We start from the raw sequence: 21,221 nt of genomic DNA, 5'->3' as shown, positions 1-21,221 counted from the left end.
CTTCTACAGGTTGACATCCAGTTGTGCCAGCACCATTTGTTGAAGATGCTTTCTTTCTTCCATTGTATACTTTTAGCTCCTTTATCGAAAATGAGGTGTTCATAGGTTTGTGGGGTAAAATCCGGGTCTTCTATACGATTCCATTGGTCGACTTCTCTGTTTTTATGCCAGTACCACCCTGTTTTCATTACTGTAGCTCTGTAATAGAGTTTGAAGTCAGGGATGGTAATGCCTCCAGAAGATCCTTTATTGTATAGGATTGTTTTGGCTATCCTGGGTTTTTTGTTTTTCCATATAAAGTTGATTATTGTCCTCTCCAGATCTGTAAAGAATTTTGATGGGATCTTGATGGGGATTGCATTGAATCTATAAATTGCCTTAGGTAGAATTGCCATTTTTACTATGTTGATCCTCCCAATCCAAGAGCAAGGGATGTCCATCCATTTTTTGGTATCCTCATCAATTTCTTTCTTCAATGCCTTAAAGTTCTTGTCAAATAGATCTTTCACTTCCTTGGTTAGGTTTACCCCAAGATATTTTATGCTGTTTGTGGCTATCGTGAATGGAGAAGCTTCTCTGATTTCCCTCTCTGCTTCCATATCCTTTGTGTATAAGAGGGCGACTGATTTTTTGGAGTTGATCTTGTATCCTGCCACATTACTAAAGCTGTTTATCAGCTGTAAAAGTTCTTTGGTGGAATTTTGGGGGTCGCTTATGTACACTATCATATCATCTGCGAATAACGAAAGTTTAACTTCTTCCTTTCCAATTCGAATCCCCTTGATCCCATTATGTTGTCTTATTGCTATTGCTAGAACTTCCAAAAGCATTTGTTCAACTATGTTCATAGCAGCATTGTTTGTAATAGCCAGAACCTGGAAACAACCTAGATGCCCTTCAATGGAAGAATGGATGAAGAAAGTATGGAATATATACACACTAGAGTACTACGCTGCGGTAAAAAACAATGACTTCTCGAATTTTGCATGCAAATGGATGGAAATAGAAAACACTATCCTGAGTGAGGTATCCCAGACCCAAAAAGAAGAACATGGGATGTACTCACTCATAATTGGTTTCTAGCCATAAATAGGGGTCACAGAATCTACAATTGGCGAACCTAAAGAAGCTAAGTAAGAAGGTGAACACAAGGAAAAACATATCGTTATCCTCTTGGATAAGGGAAGTAGACAAAATTGCCGGGGAGAAAAGTGGGATCTTGGGGGTGGGGTGGGAAGGGGGTAAGGGGAGATGGGGAGAGAAAAGGTAGAAGGGAAGGAGGGGGGACTTGGGGAAATAGGAGGATCGGGATAAAGGAAGGTTGGATAGGGGAGCACGGAACCACAATCCTTAGTTAAGCGACCCACTTTAGGGTGGGCAGGAGAATTGACCCTAGAGGGGCTCCCAGGTGCCCAAGCTGAGGTCCCCAGTTAGTTCCTTGGGCAGCTGAGGATAGGGAACCTGAAATGACCCCATCCTAGCGCAATACTGACGAATATCTTGCATATCATCTTAGAACTTTCATCTGGCGATGGATGGAGATAGAGACAGAGACCCACACTGGAGCACTAGACTGAGCTCCCAAGGTCCCAATGAGGAGCAGAAGGAGGGAGAACATGAGCAAAGAAGTCGGGACCACGAGGGGTGCACCCACCCACTGAGACAGTGGAGCTGATCTACTGGGAGCTCACCAAGGCCAGCTGGACTATTACCAAAAAAAGCATGGGATAAAACTGAACTCTCTGATCATGACGAACAATGAGGGCTGATGAGACGCCCAGGACAATGGCACGCAGTTTTGATCCTACGCAATCTGCTGGCTTGGTGGGAGCCTAGCCAGTTTGGATGTTCACCTTCCTAGATATGGACGGAGGGGGGAGGACCTAGGACTTACCACAGGGCAGGGAACCCTGACTGCTCTTTGGACTGGAGAGAGAGGGGGAGAGGAGTGGGGGGAAGGGGAGAGGGGTGGGAGGAGGGGGAGAAGAGTGGGAGGAGAGGGAGAAGAGTGGGAGGAGGGGGAGGGAAAGGGGAGGCTGGGAGGAGGTGGAAATTTGTTTTTTTTTTCTTTATTCTTCTTTTATCAATAAAAAAATGTTAAAAAAAAAATAAAAAAAAAAACCATATGATCCTAGATATAGAAAGGCACCTAACACAAAGTCTAACACCTTTTTATATTAAAAGTTCTAAAGAGATTAGGGTTACAAAGTTTACAGAAAGCTCATAGGCAACATCGTCTTAGGTGGAGAAAAACACAAACCAATTCCACTAAATCAGAAACAAGGCAAAGGTTTCCACTCTTTGAATACCTATTCAATAAATACCTATTCAAAACATACCAATTTTATGCTAGAGCAATAAAACAATTGAAGGAGATCAAAGTGATACAAATTTAAAAGAAAGAGGTCAAAGTATCTTAATTTACATATGATGAGATAATAGACATTAGTTACCCTAGAAATTCCACTGGGAAACTCCTACAGCTGATAAACACTTTCAGCAAAGTAGCTGAATACAAAATTAACTCAAAAAAAAAAAAACAGTAGCCCTCCCATATATAATTGATAAACCAACTGAGAAAGAAACCAGGAAAGCACCTTTCACAATAGTCTCATATAATATAAAATATCTTGGGATAATTCTAACAAAGCAAGTGAAAGATCTGTTTGATAAAAACTTGAAGACAATATCAGAAGATGGGCAGATCTCCCATGTTCGTAAATCGGCAAAATTAACATAGTAAAAGTGGCCATCTTACCAAAACCAATCTACATATTCATGCAACTCCCATCAAAATGCTAACACAACTCTTTACAGATCTTGAAAGGGCAATTTTCAGCTTCGTATGAAAACACAAAAAGTCCAAGAGAGCTAAATCATCCTGAATAACAAAAAAGAACTACTAGAGGTATCACCAGCCCCAATTCCAAGCTGTACTACAGAGTTATAGTAAATGAAACAGCATGCACAAAAACAAACACGTTGATCAATGGAATCAGATGTGAAGACCCCAGACATAAATCTACGTATCTACAGACACCTGATTGCTGATGAAGAAACCAGAAATACGTACTGAAGAAATAACAACAACAAACTAACATCTTCAACAAATGGTGCTCGTCAAACTGTATGTCTGCATGTAGAAGAATGCAAATAGATTCACCTCCATCACCCTGTACAAAACTCAAGTCCAAATGGATCAAAGACACCACATAAAGCTAGATATCTTTAACCTGGTAGAAGAGAAAGTGGGGAATAACCTTGAACAAATTGTCACAGGAGAAGACTTCCTGAACAGAACACCAATCGTGCAGCAAACTAAGACCAACAATTAATAAATGGGACCTCATGAAGCTAAAAAAGCTTCTGCGACGGAAAAGACAAGGTCATTCAGACAAAGTAATAGCCTACAGAATGGTAAAAGTTTTGGGGTTTTATTTTCCTTTTTTTTTTTTTACCAACTACACGTCCAATAGAGGGCTACTATTCAAAATATAAAAATAATTCAAAACACTATATATTAAGAAAACAACCCAATTTTTAAAATGGAGTACAGATCTATACAGAATTCTCAAGAGAAGAAACTCAGATCGCTGAGAAACATAGAAATGTTCAACATACTTAGCCATGAAGGAAGTGCAAATCAAAACTACTTTGAGATTTCATCTTATACCCATTAGAATAGCTAAGATCAATAGAACAAGTGACATCTCATGCTAGCAAAGATGTAGAGTAAAGGAAACACTCCTCCATTGCTGGTGGGAGTAACAACTGGTACAGTCACTACAGAAAATAGTGTGGCAGTCCTCAGGATAGTGAGAATTAATACACTTCAAGAGCCAGCTAAACCACTCTTGGGCCAAAAGAACCCTCCATCCAACCACACAGACACTTGCTCAACCATGTTCATTGCTGTTCTATTCGTAAGAGCCAGGAATTAGAAACATCCTAGATGTCCTTCAACAGATAATGGCTTTTTACCTTACAGGTCTTTTTCATATATATAATGGCTTCTGGTTTAGTGGTTTTCTGGGATTCCTGAGTTTGCAAACAGAGGGTTGAGTTTTTGAGCCTTCTCTTAGGTTCTTTTCCTGCTGTTTGTTTTTGTCCAACTCCAACGTGTTAGACTTTGTTTTATCTTATTTTACTGTATCTTATTATTATTATCTTTTAGAAGCCAGTTTGTCTTCTACTGGAAGACAGAAAGGGGTGAATCTGGGTGGGTGGGCAGTAGGCAGGATCGGAAAGAGCAGAGGGAGGAGAAACTAGAATCAGGATATATTATACGAGAAAAATCCATTTTCAATAAAAAGAAAAAATTTAAAATAAATACCCAAGCAAGACATTTTAAAGTATATAATTCATTTCAAAGAAGTAGTTGACATTGTTGCAAGAATAATAAACTCACTCATGTTAAACCAATTCTATTTTATGAAAAATAATTATTGTCATAAACCAGAAAAACGTAGAGAGAAACTTGTAAATTTTGCAAGTTTTTTTTTTTAGTATTTTAAATATCTTATCTGAGGATTGTAGTACAATTAATAAAAACTCAAAGACAGATATTGGGGTTCAACCTGCACACCAGAAAAGCAAAACATACAGCCACCGGTTCTTACCTTGACCTCAATCCAAAAGTGGCAATCCTGCCTCCAGGATCTCAGAATGAGACTGACTGAGAGCTGTCTCCTCCCATTTTACATTCCTCTCTAGTGCTGGGATTAAGGGTGTGCACCACTACCACCTGGTTTCTATGGCAAACTAGTGTGGCTACTGGGATTAAAGATGTGTGTCATTGCTGCCTGGTTTGTAAGGTTCTCCAGTGTGGCTGTTTCACTTTCTGATCGTCAGGCAACCTTTGTTTACTAAAATACAAGTGAAATGCCACTATCGAAGATGATTGCATTGTAACTGCTTCTACATTCAACCTAACGAAACAAACCATTAAGCAATGGCTAATGTGTAAGCCCAGCTACACAAAGATCCACAGTTACAAACACAAGTGTGTGAATAAGATTTTCCCTCTGATTGTAGGCATTCTTTGACACCAGCACTGAGCAAGTGCACATTTCCTAACAGTTACCTGTGTTCCACACACAGACACCCATGCACTATCCAGACCAAAATCACTGATAGGTAGAGGGGCAGCCCCCTTAGTGTGGACAAGCCTAAACTTCATAAGCTGAGCTATAAATTGAGAGGCTCGAAATTTAGGGTTCTAAGCATTGAGAACTAGAGGTTTGTGGCGCCAAGCTGTCTGAACTTGAAGTTTATTGCAAAAGGCACTCAAGTCAGGCATATTGCTTGGAGGCTAGCCTGGGAGTATCAGCATCCAGTAGATAGGGTTACAGCACACAAGGTTTGGGTTGGGGACCCTCAGCTATTTAACTGGACAACTCTGTTGACTCTTCTGGTGACTGGGGCTTAGAGTATTTTGTGTTCTGCCTTTTGCTCATCAGAGTCTTTACATAGTCTTGGGCTTCTCTATCATTTTAAACTCTTGGACACTCTCCCCTCAGTCACTCTGTGAAACTCCTTCGTCATGTCCTAATATTACAGCCCTGAGTATTGGTTATCTGGTCCTTTAGTTCTCAATGTTTCTTTCACTTAGCTGTCTCCTTGACATCACTGCTGCCGCCACTACCAGACCTAAAAGTTCTGGGGTCTTCTATGCTTTCTGTACAGCCAGCCCACCCATTTCTGTCAGTGATAAAGATCACAAGGAGACAAATAGGCCATTTAAGAAAAGCCCCTAGAGAAACCTAAAGGCTTGTTTGTTTAAGATTTTTACGATTAAATTTTAATTTATGTGTGTGGATGGGAGCTTCCCTGTGTATATGTCTGCGAATCACACATATGCAGTACCCATGGAGGTCGGAAGAGGGCAATGGACCTGTAGGAACTGGAGTTATGGATGGCTGCGAGCCACCATTTAAATGCTGGGAACTGAACCCGGGTCCTCTGAAAAAACAGCCAGTGTTCCTAATTGCTGAGCCTCACGCCCGCAATTTACTCAGGAGATCTTGTCTTTTTCTCCTTCCTATGTAGATCCATGTATGTCTCTCTTAAAGTCCATTTGCTGTCTAGATTTCTGGGGTTGTGGACTGTAAGCTGGTTTTGTTTGCTTTATGTCTAAAAGCCACTTATGGGTGAGTATACATTATATTTATCTTTCTGGGTCTGGGTTACCTCACTCAATACGTTTTTTTTCTAGAACCATCCATTTGCCTGCAAATTTCAAGATACCATTATTTTTACCGCTGAGTAGTACTCCTTTGTGTAAATGTACTACATTTTCTTTATCCATTCTTCGGTTGAGGGGCATCTAGGCTGTTATCAGGTCCTAGCTATTACAAATAATGCTGCTAAGAACATAGTTGAGCACATGTCCTTGTGCTCCTTTAGGACACATTGAACATCCTTTGGGTATATACCCAAAAGTAGTATTGTTGAGTCTTGAGATTGTTTCCTAATTTTCTGAGAAATCTACATACTGATTTTCAAAGTGGCTGTATAGGTTTGCACTCCCAAGCAATGGAGGAATGTTCCCCTCACACGCATCCTCTCCAGCATAAGCTGTCATCAGTGTTTTTGTTCTTGGCCATTCTGACAGATGGAATCTCAGAGTTGTCTTGATTTGCATTTCTCTAATGACTAAGGATGTTGAGCATTTCCTTAAGTGTCTTTCAGCCATTTGGGATTCATCTGTTGAGAGTTCTCTGTTTAGGTCTGTACTCCATTTTTTAAATTGGATTATTTGTTCTTTTAATGTCAAGTTTCTTAATTTCTTTATTTTGAAGATCAGTCCTTTGTCTAATGTGGGTTTAGTGAAGATCTTTCCCCATTCTATAGGCTGTTGTTTTGTCTTGTTGACCGTGTCCTTTAATTTACAGAAGCTTTTCAGTTTCAGGAGGTTCCATTTATTAATTGTTTCTCTCAGTGACTGTGCTACTGGGTTATATTTAGGAAGTAGTCTCTTGTGCAAGGACATTCAAGTATACTTCCCACTTTCTCTTCTACGAGGTTCAGTGTAGTTGGTTTTATGTTGAGGTCTTTGATCCATTTGAACTTGAGTTTTGTGCATGGTGAGATGTGGATTGATTTGCATTCTTCTACATGTTGTAATTGTGATGCCAAGAATATGCTTTATTTTTTAAATTTTATATTTTTAGCTTCTTTGTCAAAAATCAGGTGTTCAAAGGTGTCATTTCTGGGTCTTCGATTTGATTCCATTGGACCTCCTGTCTGCTTTTATGGCAATACCAGGCTGTTTTTATTACTGCAGCTCTGTAGTAGAGTTTGAAGTCAGGAGTGGTGATGCCTTCAGAAGTTCCTTTATTGTACAGGATTGTTTTAGCTATTTTGGGTTTTTTGCTTTCTCATATAAAGTTGAGTTTGTTCTTTCGAGGTCTGTGAAGAATTTTGCTGGGATTTTGAAGAGCATTACACTGAATCTATAGATTATTTTTCATAGGATTGCATTTTTACTATATTAATTCTGCCTACCCAAGAGCATGGGAAATCTTTCCATTTTCTGATGTCTTCTTCAGTTTCTTCTTCAAAGATTTAAAGTTCTTGTCATACAGGTCTTTTGCTTGTTTGGCTAGAGTTACCCCAAAATATTTTATGTTATTTGTGGCTATTGTGAAGGGTGATGTTTCTCTGATTTCTTTCTCTGTTCATTTATCCTCTCTATAAAGGAGGGTTACTGATTTTTTTTTTTTAGTTAATCTTGTATTCTGCTAAATTACTGAAAGAGTTTGAGTTGCAAGAGTTTCCTGGTAGAGTTTTTCGGATCACTTATGTATACTATCATATTATCAGTAAATAGTGAAAGACTGACTTCTTCTTTTCTGATTTGTATCCCCTTGATCTCTTTTTGTTGTCTTATTGCTCTAATAAGAACTTCAAATACTACATTGATTAGATAGGGAGAGAGTGGACAACCTTGTCTCGTTCCTGATTTCAGTGGGATCGCTTTGAGTTTCTGTCCATTCAGTTTGACACTAATTGTTTTTTACATTGGTAGAACATGTGTATGCTTAGAAGACTGAGAAGACATCATGTGTCTAAACTGAGAAAATAAATGACGCATGCCAACACGAGATGCATCAAGGCTGTGGGGTTATGGGACTGGTTGCTGTCTTGATTTCTACACGCTATTTCTTAATTTAAAGAACAGAAATCTTTAAGGACCTGAATACAAAGACATGGCTCTATTTCTGAAGTACCTGATAGACTGTTTTGATGTTATTGGAAAACCATCTTTGTGATAGAAGCTAGGCAAGAATGACATCAACATGTCTGTACTTCCTACAATTTCCTTTACTTGCTCAGGTTCAGGAAGAGCTGGATAAAGAAAATGTGGCATGCATGCCCATTTCCCAATGCAAGGAAATTCATGGCTCAGTGGGTAAGAGTCCTTGCTGGAATGAGGGCCTGCACCCACATAAGAAGACTGGCATAGCCACACACGTGCTGGACTGGGCAGGGGAAAATGTTTGCTGGTTTCCAGTCTGTCTTTGGGTACAGAGAGACTCTGACTCAAAGGAATATGACAGAGAGTGATAAAGTAGGACACTGACTGTCCGCTTAGTCTTCACACGTGTGTCTATGCCACCGCCACCATACACCACACACATACATAAGCACACACAGAGGAAATTCTGTCCTTTGCCACCATGAGGATGAACCTAGAGGATTGTATATACTTACTATACTACGTACAATAAGCCGGGCCTGGGAAGATCAAAATCACCACACTTCACTAGTGCGTATAACCTGAGACAGAGCCACTGAGGCTGGCGTCTAGTGGTCATTAGCAGAGGCCAGGTGGAATGGGGAGGGCAGTTCGGAGGACTGAAAGCTAAAGGCTTAAGTTGGTTAATTGGCTAGTTATCTATAGTCTACCGGAAATTTTAAAACAGCTTAGTCTGCCAGTTATTCCTTTTCGTCCATGGACCCCTGGGGTTCTCAAGCCTTCTTTAGGATATCAATCAGGCCAAGGTGCTATTTCCTGATGGCAGCAGAGAGCTGCCTCTTCCCATTGGATTGACCCATCTCCTGGTGATGCAAAAGCAGTAGTGCACAGAGCTAGTTTCAAGACGAGTTGAGATCATGTGTATTTCATGGCTCAAAGAAATCCAGATGTTTTTATGGATATCCTTGAAATTGAGAACCTTTAGAGTCCGGAGTATACACCCTTTCAGTGCTCTCACTGACAATATGGTAAGTTCACACAATTGTTGCTAGAAAGGGCAGCTGTTTCAGGTGAGAGATGAATGAACTATTTTTTTTCCAGTGAATCTTATTTTTACCTTGAACTACTGGTAGACAAACTGATGGTTTGGACTTGAGTATTCGGTTAACACCTGTGTGTGTGTGTGTGTGTGTGTGTGTGTGTGTTGACCACCTGTACCGCTTTCCATGCTCACCAGCAGTGCAGCAGGGGAAGACTAGCAAGGGCTCACTAGTGCCATTTCACCTTGTCCCTCACACTTGCTAGCTAACCTAGTAGGCAAGAAAGGTGGTTATGGTTGTTTGGATGCACAATTACTTGTGTGGCTGCTTTAATTTATTTATTTTCATTATCTGCATCCTTCAGTTAATTTTCTTCTCGTGTCTTCTTATGTTATGATGCTTTAAATGTTATGTACCATTTATTAGCAAAAAGGTAAAAAGGACTGGAAGGAGATTCACCAAAATTAACAAGCATTACTGTGATCATTACTGGGTTTCTTTTATGCTTCCTTGGTTTTTGGCAAATTAAAAATAACGAACACATCTTTAGTAATCATAAAAAGCCATATAAATTCTTTAAATTGCATTCGTTCTGCTTCGTCAAGTGTGATGCCAATGCTTGTGTGTGGTAGGGACAGTTTACAGCATCTCATACTGCTGGCAGACTCATCTCTACTCATCCAAGATGCGCACACTGCCCTCTTCGCATGGCATCTGATCTGCCCCACTGTGCGCTGCACACAACAACGAGAACAGGGCTGTGAGGAGATGAACCGTCTGCTGATGCTGCTGGTGGCATACAGAGCCCTCCAACCACAATAGCTGGCTTAACAAGAGCGATAGTGTTGATCCTTCTAGATGCCTACAGAAGGCTTTCTTTCCTGCACAAATTTACACATCTTCAACTCACCTTTCAGGGTAGGAACTCTGAATCAATATTCAATTACTTATGACTTTCAATTTTTAATTAGCATGTGTCTCAACTGGATGGCCGAATGATCCTTTGTACTTTGAGAAGTCATTATCAAGAGTATTATTTTTGGCTTCTTTAAAGACATAGATTTAATTATTTATTATGTGCCCGGTTCACATTGTGTCAGACCTCCAGGCACTCAGGAGGGGAGATTTTTAAATACATCAGAAAGAGATCAAAATTTTCCACATACACTTTAGCTAAAGCATTGCTAAAGAGTAAGAATATAAGAGGATGTAAGAGGCAAGAATAAAAGTGTGTTAACATATAAAAGATGACTCGGTTAAATCACACACATTTGTGCAAGCATCCTCTCACACGCTCACATTATATTATCTCAAACTTTTTCCATTGGTGTGTGTTCCTTGTAGATGGTTTAGAATACGTAAGGACATGCTTATAGACAAGTGCATAACATCTTTGAGTACATCTCGACACAAACTTCTCGACTCTCTCCCCTTTCACCTGTCCTAATTGTCCACTTTGTTACCCTAGACAGTTTGAAACTGCATATTCACGCAGTTTTTCTATGCTACTTCGTTAAGACAGCCCAGAATTGTTGCGGCATGAGAGTAAATTACTAGTTTTGAAGAACAGATGAACATTTTCAAAAAACCAAATAACTTTCATATGCAAAAAAATAAATTAAAAAATAGTGAAATGACCAGACAGAATAGCTATGTGAACATAAGAATGGGGACTTACTGTCCAAACTCTAAAACCAGCCAGCTGTACTGCTGTTTGGGGGGGAGCACCTGCTATTTAACAAAAAAGTTGCTGTCTACCCCCAAACTAAAAATTCCTATCAGTGTTATCTTTATTGCATCTTCACAATCACTATGGAAAGCAGGTATCATTGTTGCTATTCTACAGACGGGAATTAAAACTCAGAAACCAGTGTGCCTGAGGTCAACTAAGTAGTAAGCAGTCAAAGTGGAGATTCAAGCCCAAATGCGTTGCACCTTAAAACCAATATTTTTAAGTCTTGGTCACCTCTTCAAGCCCCTCAAGGGATTTAGTATTACAAACATGAACGAGTACTTTATTTTTTTTTACCAATACCTTTACTGTATAATTTTTAAATACTCATGAATGACCAAAGTTAATCATAAAAATGTTAAAGCACTGGCATAATAATGTTAGTATAAATGAGTATGGCAGATGGGAAGCTCCCGTCTCTTTATTTTCATCTCACACAAAGACATCTACATAAAGAACAAGGTCTCGCAGCATCCGTGTTAAAGGAATTCTTAATGTCCTAGTTCCTGTGTTAATGCTTTCTATCATTGGAAAATAGCTTTTGTAATTGCCAAAATGTCTGTGTGCATTTGCTGCTAAATCACAGAAAGATTGTGAAGGAAGTTAAATAGGAAATTAAAAAAGAGGCAGAACACAAGCGCTTCTGCACTGCCGACCTTGATGCAGAACAAATTATTTAAAGGTAAGCGAGCTTTGCCCAGTCCTTCTTCCAGTGTAGTTTTTCTTTGTGCGGTACACCCCGCTCAGCGTTAACAAAGGAAGATCGGTAAAAAGAGAACTAGATCTTCTTTTTAAAAAATGATCTACCAATAGTGCACCTTTACAGCCACCAGCATCGTCTCAGCAAATGAAATAACACACGAATATAAATGTTTCATGCGGCTATCAAACATTGATAATAAAGGTTTGAATATTTATTGTTACCTTTGGCCAATGCCTGAGTTCCCTCTTTAGCAGGAGAGGCCAAGGGAAGGATTGCCTTTGGGTAGCACTGATTGGGATGGTGTCCGTATTAGAATATCCCTGTGGACAATGGGGCCCAGAATCCTTAATCTTCTTAATATGAACCTTCTCCACATTCATGTATAATCAGCTTTCTCTCAAATTCTAATAGATTCTCCAGTTTTTCCCCCATATAAAGCTCTGTGCTTCTTCACAACTGGGAATATTTAAATGACCCCAGATCCTCTGTTATCCACGGGAGAGATTTTCCTGGCTGTGCCCAGGAGATTTCGTTGCCCCATTAGAACTGACTCCAGGCAAAATGTTTTTCTGTGAACATCAAAGTACTTCGAGCAGTTATCTGACTAACCTTGCGAAGGTGAAGTTCCCATTTTATTTTCTGCGCCTCTCCCCACTGTCTGAGAATTGCAGGAAGGTGGCCCAGGGAAATCATCCCCAGATCTGATGGGGTCACTACAGGTGCCCTGTCCTGGTTTGTTTTCTGTGACAAAGACACTGACTAAAAGCAACTTCCTTTCGTGAGGGTCATCAGGGCAGGACCTCAGCAGCTGCCGCAGGGGAACACTGCCTACTCTCCAGGTCGTGCTTAGGAACATTTCTTATAGCTCTCAGAACCACCTGCCCAGAAGTGGCCCTGACCACCCTGGACTGGGCCCTCCCACAACAACCAAGTAATCAAGAAGATGCCCTCACAGACCTGCCTGCAGGGCAATCTAATGGAGACTTTTCTTTTTAGTTGAATTCACCTCTTCCCAGAAAGCTCTAGCTTGTAGCAAGTTGACAAAAAAAAAAGTTAATAAGAATGATAACCATAATAATAGGGTTTGTCTTGTACTGGGCGCAGTTCTCCAGGCTGTGCCTTGTAAAGTCACTCATAACTCACAGCACTCTCTGAGACAGTACCCAGCTCTAGTCCATATTATACAAGGAAAAACTGAGTGTTCGGAAGGCTCCCAAACTTGTTCCAAGATCGGCTGTCTAGAGAATGGTAGGAGTGGGACCTGGACACTGGCAGGCGGGCTGCGCAATCAAGGCTGGAAGCCCTAAGCATCCAAGAATCTGAGGTCAACTCCAGGGGAAAAGGGAAGGTCCCCTACCTCTATCACCTCGACGTAATCCACGGCCTCCTTAACTGAGACATGATTATGCTGTTAGCCCAGCCCCACTCGACAGCTAAAGGAGCAGAGGTGAACAAGGAAAGCAAACACGGACTCCCTGAGAAGGCCGCTTCTTATTCCCAGACTACATTGGGAAAAGAAATGGCAGGAAGGCATGGGGGCGGGTATCTAAACAGGACCAACCAACAGGGCAAAAAGGAGGGGCTCAGGGGTCTTATTAAATTCCCGAACTAGCTGAATCTCAAGAAAGGTGGAACCGTTCCACCCCCGAAGGATAGCGCTGTTACCTCAGCTTCCTCCTCAGTTCAGTCCGCTGGGACTTTCAGTCTTTGTTTCTTCTCCATCTTCTGTCTCTCTCGAATGTTAAATTATTTGTTAATTCCAGAGCAAAAAACTCAACAGCAGGGGCTGGAGAGATGGCTCAGTGGTTAAAAGCACTGTCTGCTCTTCCAAAGGTCCTGAGTTCAATTCCCAGCAACCACATGGTGGCTCACAACCATCTGTAATGAGGTTTGGTGTCTTCTTCTGGCCTGCAGACATACACACAGACAGAATATTGTATACATAATAAATAAATAAATATTTTAAAAAAAACAAACTCAACAGCATACCACAAAATCACAAGCACCAGGTGCACACTGAGCACCAGCTACCCGCTGAGGCAGGACAGACACACTTCCTCTGACTCTGGACAGGCTTCTGAGCAACCTGGACGCTCCTCCGGATGGCAGTTGTATGCTGTACTCGCTTCATTTCTTCCGGTCATTCGTGTTCTTTCGTGTATGTTTTTCTTTTATTTTACTTTCTGGAGACAGGGTTTCTCTGTGTAGTCCTGGCTGTCCTGGAACTCACTCTGTAGAACAGGCTGGCCTCAAACTCACAGAGAGCACCTGCCCTTGCCTCCCGAGTGCTGGGATTAAAGGCCTGGGCCACCAAAGTCCAGTCATTCACCTTCTTTGAAAGAATGGTTTACCTTGAAAGTGTTTTACTTTCAACCAGTGCTGCTCAGAGCTCTCGTCAGCGCACTCCATGTGGGTCCCTCATTACATCTTTTTTCTTTTTGCTTGACGTGAGAATTATGTCCAGAATTTATTTTCTCTGCACTATGATATAAAAAAAAGAAAGAAAGCTGTTTTTTTTATTTTCCAATGTGTTTCCCAAACTCCTCTTGTTCCTTGTAGTCAATAGTAATGAAAACAGGCAAAAGCCACACATGTCAGCAGCTAACATTGAACTAAAAAGCCGCAAAGAACTAGTTTTCAGCCATATTTTGCCACAAAAATCAAGCTGTTGAAAAAAGGAAGTCAGCGTGTTGTCTTCCTTTGAAGTAAAGCTACTTGTCTTTGACATGGGTGGATTTGCCAAGGGTGATGGGGTATCATACTGTCTGTTATCACTCTAGTGGCTGGTTTACAGAGCACTAGTAGAAAAAAAACGTCTCTCACTGTGGCATCGATCCTTATTTTGACTAGATGAGGGAAATTGCTGGGGACCATCAAGAGGGAATATGTGGGCATACCCCTCCTTGCTCTTAACAATGATGAACAGCTTCCAGACTGAAGAGCCATTTCCAGACATATATTTATAAATAAATACAACGTGGCATCAGGAGAAATCATGGCCTGAAGCTTCTCACCTGCGATCTCTAAGCACACTGACTACAGCAATGCTGTGGGCCTTATTTCCCAGCATCCTCCCCTCTACTGCGCTAGAAAGCGAAGAACTCACTGGCAAGTCAAGTGAATCGAAACCGGTAAAGAAAGAGTAGGCAATTGTCTCAGGTTATTTTAGTTTTCAGTTTTGTGACTTATTTCCCCTTCAAACATCTTGTTTCTCTACCAAATAAATACTGCTACCTTCTTTCTGTTCACTGGTGGGACCCACAGAGAAATAGCAGAAAATTCAATTTAAGAGGTTGAAGAGACCTTAGACAGCCTGTGGTACACAATCAAACTTTGAAAATGAAGGGACCATGTATCACAATAAAGATACTTTCCTAAAGGTACCTCATTAACAATTCAAACAAACTAAGCGCCCAGGACACAGGCCTCAAAAACAGCACCTCTTCTTCTAGACTGAGAACTGCAGAACCAAAGTCCAAATGAATGTTACAGAACTTGTTCTTCTCTAAGATTCCGAAGTTTCCAGTTGATTCTACCATGGCAATAGCAGTTAATCATTTTGGAGTTTAAGGACATGGTAGCCCATGCCTTTAATCCTAATCCTTGAGAGACAGAGGCAGACTGATCCCTGTGAGTTCAAGACCAGCCTGGTCTATATAGCTGAGTTCCAGGCCACCCAGACTGCAAAGTGCGACCCTGTTTTAAAGAAATAGAAAAGAAAAATAATAAATATGAATTTTGGAGTCACACAAGTCAATGCTTTTTCCCATTTCTCCTGACACCTCCCCGGCTTTTTTTTCTAAGCATACAAATCTCATGCATACAAAACAAAACAGCCTATAAGTAACATTTTCTTAGCAATCTCCATATTTCCTTTGACTTATCAGAGCGAGAAATTTGAAAGGACACATGAAGAAATGAATGAGTGCACACACAAGCTGGAACTCGAGCTGCAGCTTAGTATCAGAGCACACACCTGGAGTCAACCTTCAACACAAAGAAAGACAGACGGATAGACTTGCCTAGGAAACATGGAACATACAAATTCCAGACCCCTTAACTCTCTCCATTCTGTCCACGCAATTCACCATGAATATTTGATCCATGGCCTTGCCCTTCAAATCATACCTCAAACTGGTCCTCTCCCCTCCCTGAGCACATAGACTACCTGCTCGGCAGGCAACCCATTGGATTCCTTGTACTCCAGACAAAACGGGCAAACAGTTAGCTGCTGGTTTTGTCATTTTTATACCAGCTGTGCATTTTCCAGACAGAAAGCAAGACTTTTAATTCTCATCTTTTCCCTGTAGGCAGTCAAAGGGACTTGTAGGATATGGCATAAGAAAGTGTAGTGTGGCTGAATAGATGTGTGATAACAAATGATGGTTTAAGTAAGGCTGTGCCTCATTTGTTTCCCAAAGCATGAAGATCGCTTAGGACTGAATCAAAACTTACTAGGAGGGTTTCTTCAAGTGGTATTGGATTGCATGGTTTCCTCTTGGCAGTCAACACCACACAGGGTGAGCAAATTAGCTCCCGGCACTACTTACTCTTGGGAGTTCATCAAAGAGGCCGCTGTGATGTTTCTAGCCTAGCATGTGGCGAGCGTGAAGCTCATCTGCCATTGATCACCATCAACATCCTTTATCTACCCCATTCAAGCAGCTTCTTGGTTTTGTGAATTTCCTGATTCACAAAAGTTGAAGAGCATAAAACATAATAACTTGTAATACCCATGTATTTGGTTTACAATTCCAAAGGACATACTGGCTAGGATAACTAAGTTCTAGTGTTCTACTGTACAACTATAGAGGGGCTATAGATAGAATAACTTACATAATCCAAAATCTAGCAAAAGGAGTTTTAATGCATTCACCATAATGAACTGATAAATGTTTGAGGAGACAGAAAATGTTATATTAATTAGACATTGTACAATTACACAATATAAATCATACCTATGAATATACATATATAATTTTATATGTCAACTTAAATGCTTTAAATAAACTAATAAAATCATGATGCTATAGTATAAAAAGTTTTCTATTGTACAGGATGTAAGAGTTGTTTGATTTTTATGTGACCTTTTCATTTTCTTCAACTTCTTGAAAGCAACCATTCTTTTATTACAAATTCACTAAAGATTCAAATATGCTTGAAACCCTTGCATTTTCAGGTTTAATAGTAAGGGGGAAAGTTAAGCCATTTAAGTCTCCTATAATTTACTGCCTTTGTCACAGATTGTATTTTTAGACATATTTTAGGAATTTCACCCTTAAAAATGATTGATAGTATTTCATCATAAAGCCACACTTCCTAATTTGAAGATGGATTGTCTTCCTTAAAGTTCAGAGAAATTATCTCCTTATGAGTATTTAGTGATTGTCTGCTGTTTCATTTATTAAAAAATACAAATAACTCATCTATTAACGAGAGAAGTACCACTAAAATCCATTTGTAAATTTTCTGAATGTACTCTCCTGTGATTCCTTGTTCTTATTCTTTTTATATTTAGAATATTTTTAACTTTGTGAACTAACCATTTTTTAGTCAAATATTGACTAAAATAGCATTATGCAATTATTTGTGAGAGTGAAAATTATTTTTATTTTCTATTAGTTCCTGGAAAGTAAGAAAAGTTCTCATTGATCCCGCCTCACCCATGAATCACACCGTTCAAGACTTTTACAAATATATCCTGTGTATAAACATCACTCCGATGATAGGAGTGGGAGAGGATATAAAGGCGCATGCTCAATCAATATATTGAAGCCCTGGAAGTTTTACACACTATTGTTCACTTTAGGGAGACCCAGAAGAGAATCCATATCTATTGTACAAGGAAATAGACAAAAAGCGGAAGCTTTAGTCATTCAGCGCCAATTAAAGAATAATGGAAAAAAAACTTTTACGTAAGTGAAAAAAAAAACAATCTTCTGGGAATCCTTGGGTTCATTGTAATGGACAGCAGCAAGCTATGTACCAACCTCTAGAGGTTCCGCCCAAAGATTATTTCTTGAAAGTGTACTCTGGTTTTTATCTAGTGTCCAGCCATAATCATCCATTCATTTGTTCAATCAATGACTATTTTTAACTTCTGCTTTATGCCAAGAATGGTTAATAAGGAATAGAAATATGGAAACCAATAGCCTGGATGAATCAGAAAGAGTCATGTAATCACATTGGTTAAAGTTGATCTGGAATACCACACGGAACAGGCTAACACAGACAAGGAACTGTGTTCATCTCTGCCTATAGTCTTTGGTAAAGTGAGATGAAGCTGCAAGACTCTAGCTCAATCTGGAGTCCTTGTCAATAATCATCGTATACCAAGCTTCCTCACTTTCAAGAATAAAACTGTCTTGAATTAAAGACAGACCCCATACAAATACCACCAATCAGAGCCTATCTAGGGCAGCTGCCAATGTGGTGGACTTTTGAAAGTTATACTTTTTAAATCTTCAGTATGTATGATGAATATGTATGTTTATATATATTTGTGTAATTACTAACATGTGTGTGACAAAGTGTGCATGTGATACTCACAGGACAACCTTGGGATTTGGTCCTCGCCTTGCACCTGATGCGTACGCTAGGCTCACTGGCCTGAACACTTCTGGGCACTTTCCTGTCTCCATTCTCCATAGGCAGTCCACAGAAGTACTGCGAGTACAGGCATGTCCACTCCCCATGTGTGTGACTTTTCTGTAGGTTCTGGAGATTCAAATTCAAGTCCTTTATCCTTTGAACCACCTCCTCAGGTCCTCGTTGAAAAATATCTTTGGCTTTTTGTTTGTTTGCTTATTTGTTTGTTTTGGTTTTTCTTGAGGCAGAGTTTGTCTGTGTAGCCCTGGCTGGCCTGAACCTTGCTCTGTAGACAAGGCTGGCGTGGAACTCAGAAATCCGCCTGCCTCTGCCTCCTTAGTGTTGGGATTAAAAGTGTGTGCCACCTGGTTTTTTTTTTTTTAATTTTATATCCTGACTGCAGTTTCCTCTCCCATCTCTCCTCCCAGTCTCTTCCCCCATGCTTCTGTACCCCACCCCAATCCACTTCTCCTTGATTTCTGTTCAGTAAAGTACAGGTCTCCCATGGATATCAACAAAACAGGGCATATCAAGTTGCAGTAAGACTAGGCATCTCTTTTTTGTGTTAAGGGTGGACAAGGTAACCCAGTACGAACAATAGAATCCCAAAAGCCAACAAGAGCGTTAGACACAGCCCCTGCTCCCTCTGTTAGGAATCCCACTAGAAGACCAAGCTACACAACTGTCCCTAATATGCAGAGGGCCTAGGTCAGTCCCATGTAGGCTCCCTGGTTGTCAGTTCAGACTCTATGAGCTCCTATGAGCCCAGGTTAATTGATTCTGTGGGTTTTCTTGTGATGTCCTTGACCCCTCGGTTCCTACAATCCTTCCTCCCTCTCTTCAGCAGGATTTCCCAAGTTCAGTCTTTATATTTGGCTCGGGGTCTCTGTCTCTGTTTCCACCAGTTGTTGGATAAAGCCTCTCTGATGACAAATGGGCTAGGTACCAATCTATAAATATAGCAGAATATCTTTAAGCATCATTACATTGACTTTTTTCTATTTAGTTGTATTTGGTTCTATTCTGGGTCTCTGGGTCATCCAGCCTGTGGGTACTGATGCTCTAGGAAGTGTCAGGGTTACTCTTCTGGCATGGGTCTTAGGCTAGACCAGTCATTGGTTGGCCGCACCCTCACTCTCCAGGCCACCCTTACCCCCACAACCCATAGGTAGGACAGACTGCAAATCTAAGGTTATGTGGCTGGGCTGGTGTCCCAATCCCTACACTTGAAGTCTTGCTTGGTCACCAGAGATGGCCAGTTAAGGCCACGTATCTGTTATTGCCAAGAGTCTTATCTGAGGTCATCTTTGTAGATTCCTAGGAGTTTCCCTTGCACCAGGTTTCTACCTGACCCCAAACTGCTCCCCATTTCAGTCATCTTTTTCAGTATTCTCCACCTCATGCCCCCCACCTGATCACTCATGATATCTTAAGGTGAGAAAAATATATTTGTTCTCTGGCAAATCTCACTGGTGATGCCCTGTACCACTGACAGCACTTCCTGCCCTTTTCTCTGGATCACCTCACCCTAAAAAACCTGGAGAAGTCTAGAGGTGGCAGATTTCTTTAGACAGAGGCCCTGGCTTGGTAGGTGAAGTGGCCTTCTGACTGGGTGATGTACCAGGGTGCTTGTATCTAAAAAATGCAAAAGAACTTTTGAATGTGAAAGATGACAAGGACATTTAATAGATTATCCTTCCAAATCAAGCAGTTTTTAAACAAATGTTTATTTATTCGCGATGAGAGGATACATGACAATAAAGGCACATGACACCAGTCACTATCAGAAAGCAACTTGAGACTTTCTGCCAAGGTGTTGCAGAGACTGGAAAGCAGTACCATTTAAAATCACACACAACTTAATTTCCAATGCCGAGCCTTTGAAATATTTCTATATGATAATGTTTTCACTTATAGCTCCTATACTCTAAAATCGGAACAAATTCTCTAAATCTTTAAACAATTTTTTTTAATGAAGAAGAAACATAAATGGAAAAATGCATTCAGAATCAGGGTCATATGCTGTCATGTTAGTGTCTGTCAGATATTTCAGGGTCATATGTTGTCTGTCATGTGAGTGTCTCTTAGACATTGCATGTGAAGCCATGTGCTTACTGAATGGACCCCTTCAGCAGTTCAACAGCAGATGCCATCTTCCTTTCACAGCTAAGAAACCTTCCCCAAGGTCACATGACCAGCAAGAACTGGACCAAGAATTAAAACACAAGGCCACTTGATTCTGAAAGTTATCCTTTTCCTCCCCCAGACTACAACTAGAGTGAACTGAGATAGTCTGCTTTTTGGGTTCCATCCTAGCCCTGTTGAGACCTCTGTGACCTTTGAACTATCCACTTAATGGCTTTGGTCTTCCGTTTCCTCTTCTAAGAGGAGTAAACTGACTACCTACCAACTAGCAGTACAGACAGCATGAACTCCCCATGGAAAAGTATTCGGGACCATGTTTCTACCCAGTGAGTGCCAGAGAAGGGATGCTTGCTAGTCTCTTCATCATCTTCCGCACCACCACCACTACACGGTGAGGGCCTCTAGGGGAACCTTCTCCGCTCTTTTTTCTCTCCTTTCTGGCCACCATCCCACTCCACACATCCCTCTTCAAAGGTGCATTTTCTGAGTGAGATGTCTCTACTCATGATCTCCATTTTCCACCCTCACTCTCATTATTCTAGCCGTTCAGCTAAGGGTCCCTTGGCCTCTTACCTTGAGACACTCTTCCTGTGGATCCCTCTGTGGCAGAGACTACTGTAGTCAGCGAAATCCATCTGCTCGGCTGGGGGTATAGCTCAATGTCCTCCAGAGAGCTTGTTTAAATGCTTCCTTCTCACAGCTCCGGTGACATCAGACCCTTCTGGGTCCTCCTGCCTCTATGTCAGTCCTCTCCCAGGGTCCTTTGCTGGTGTCAGATTTTATACTTCCGGGATCTGTAAGTCTTTTGTTTAA

Source organism: Microtus pennsylvanicus, chromosome 10, assembly GCF_037038515.1.
Source record: "Microtus pennsylvanicus isolate mMicPen1 chromosome 10, mMicPen1.hap1, whole genome shotgun sequence".
Taxonomy (NCBI): domain Eukaryota; kingdom Metazoa; phylum Chordata; class Mammalia; order Rodentia; family Cricetidae; genus Microtus; species Microtus pennsylvanicus.
This window is presented reverse-complemented; position numbering follows the sequence as displayed.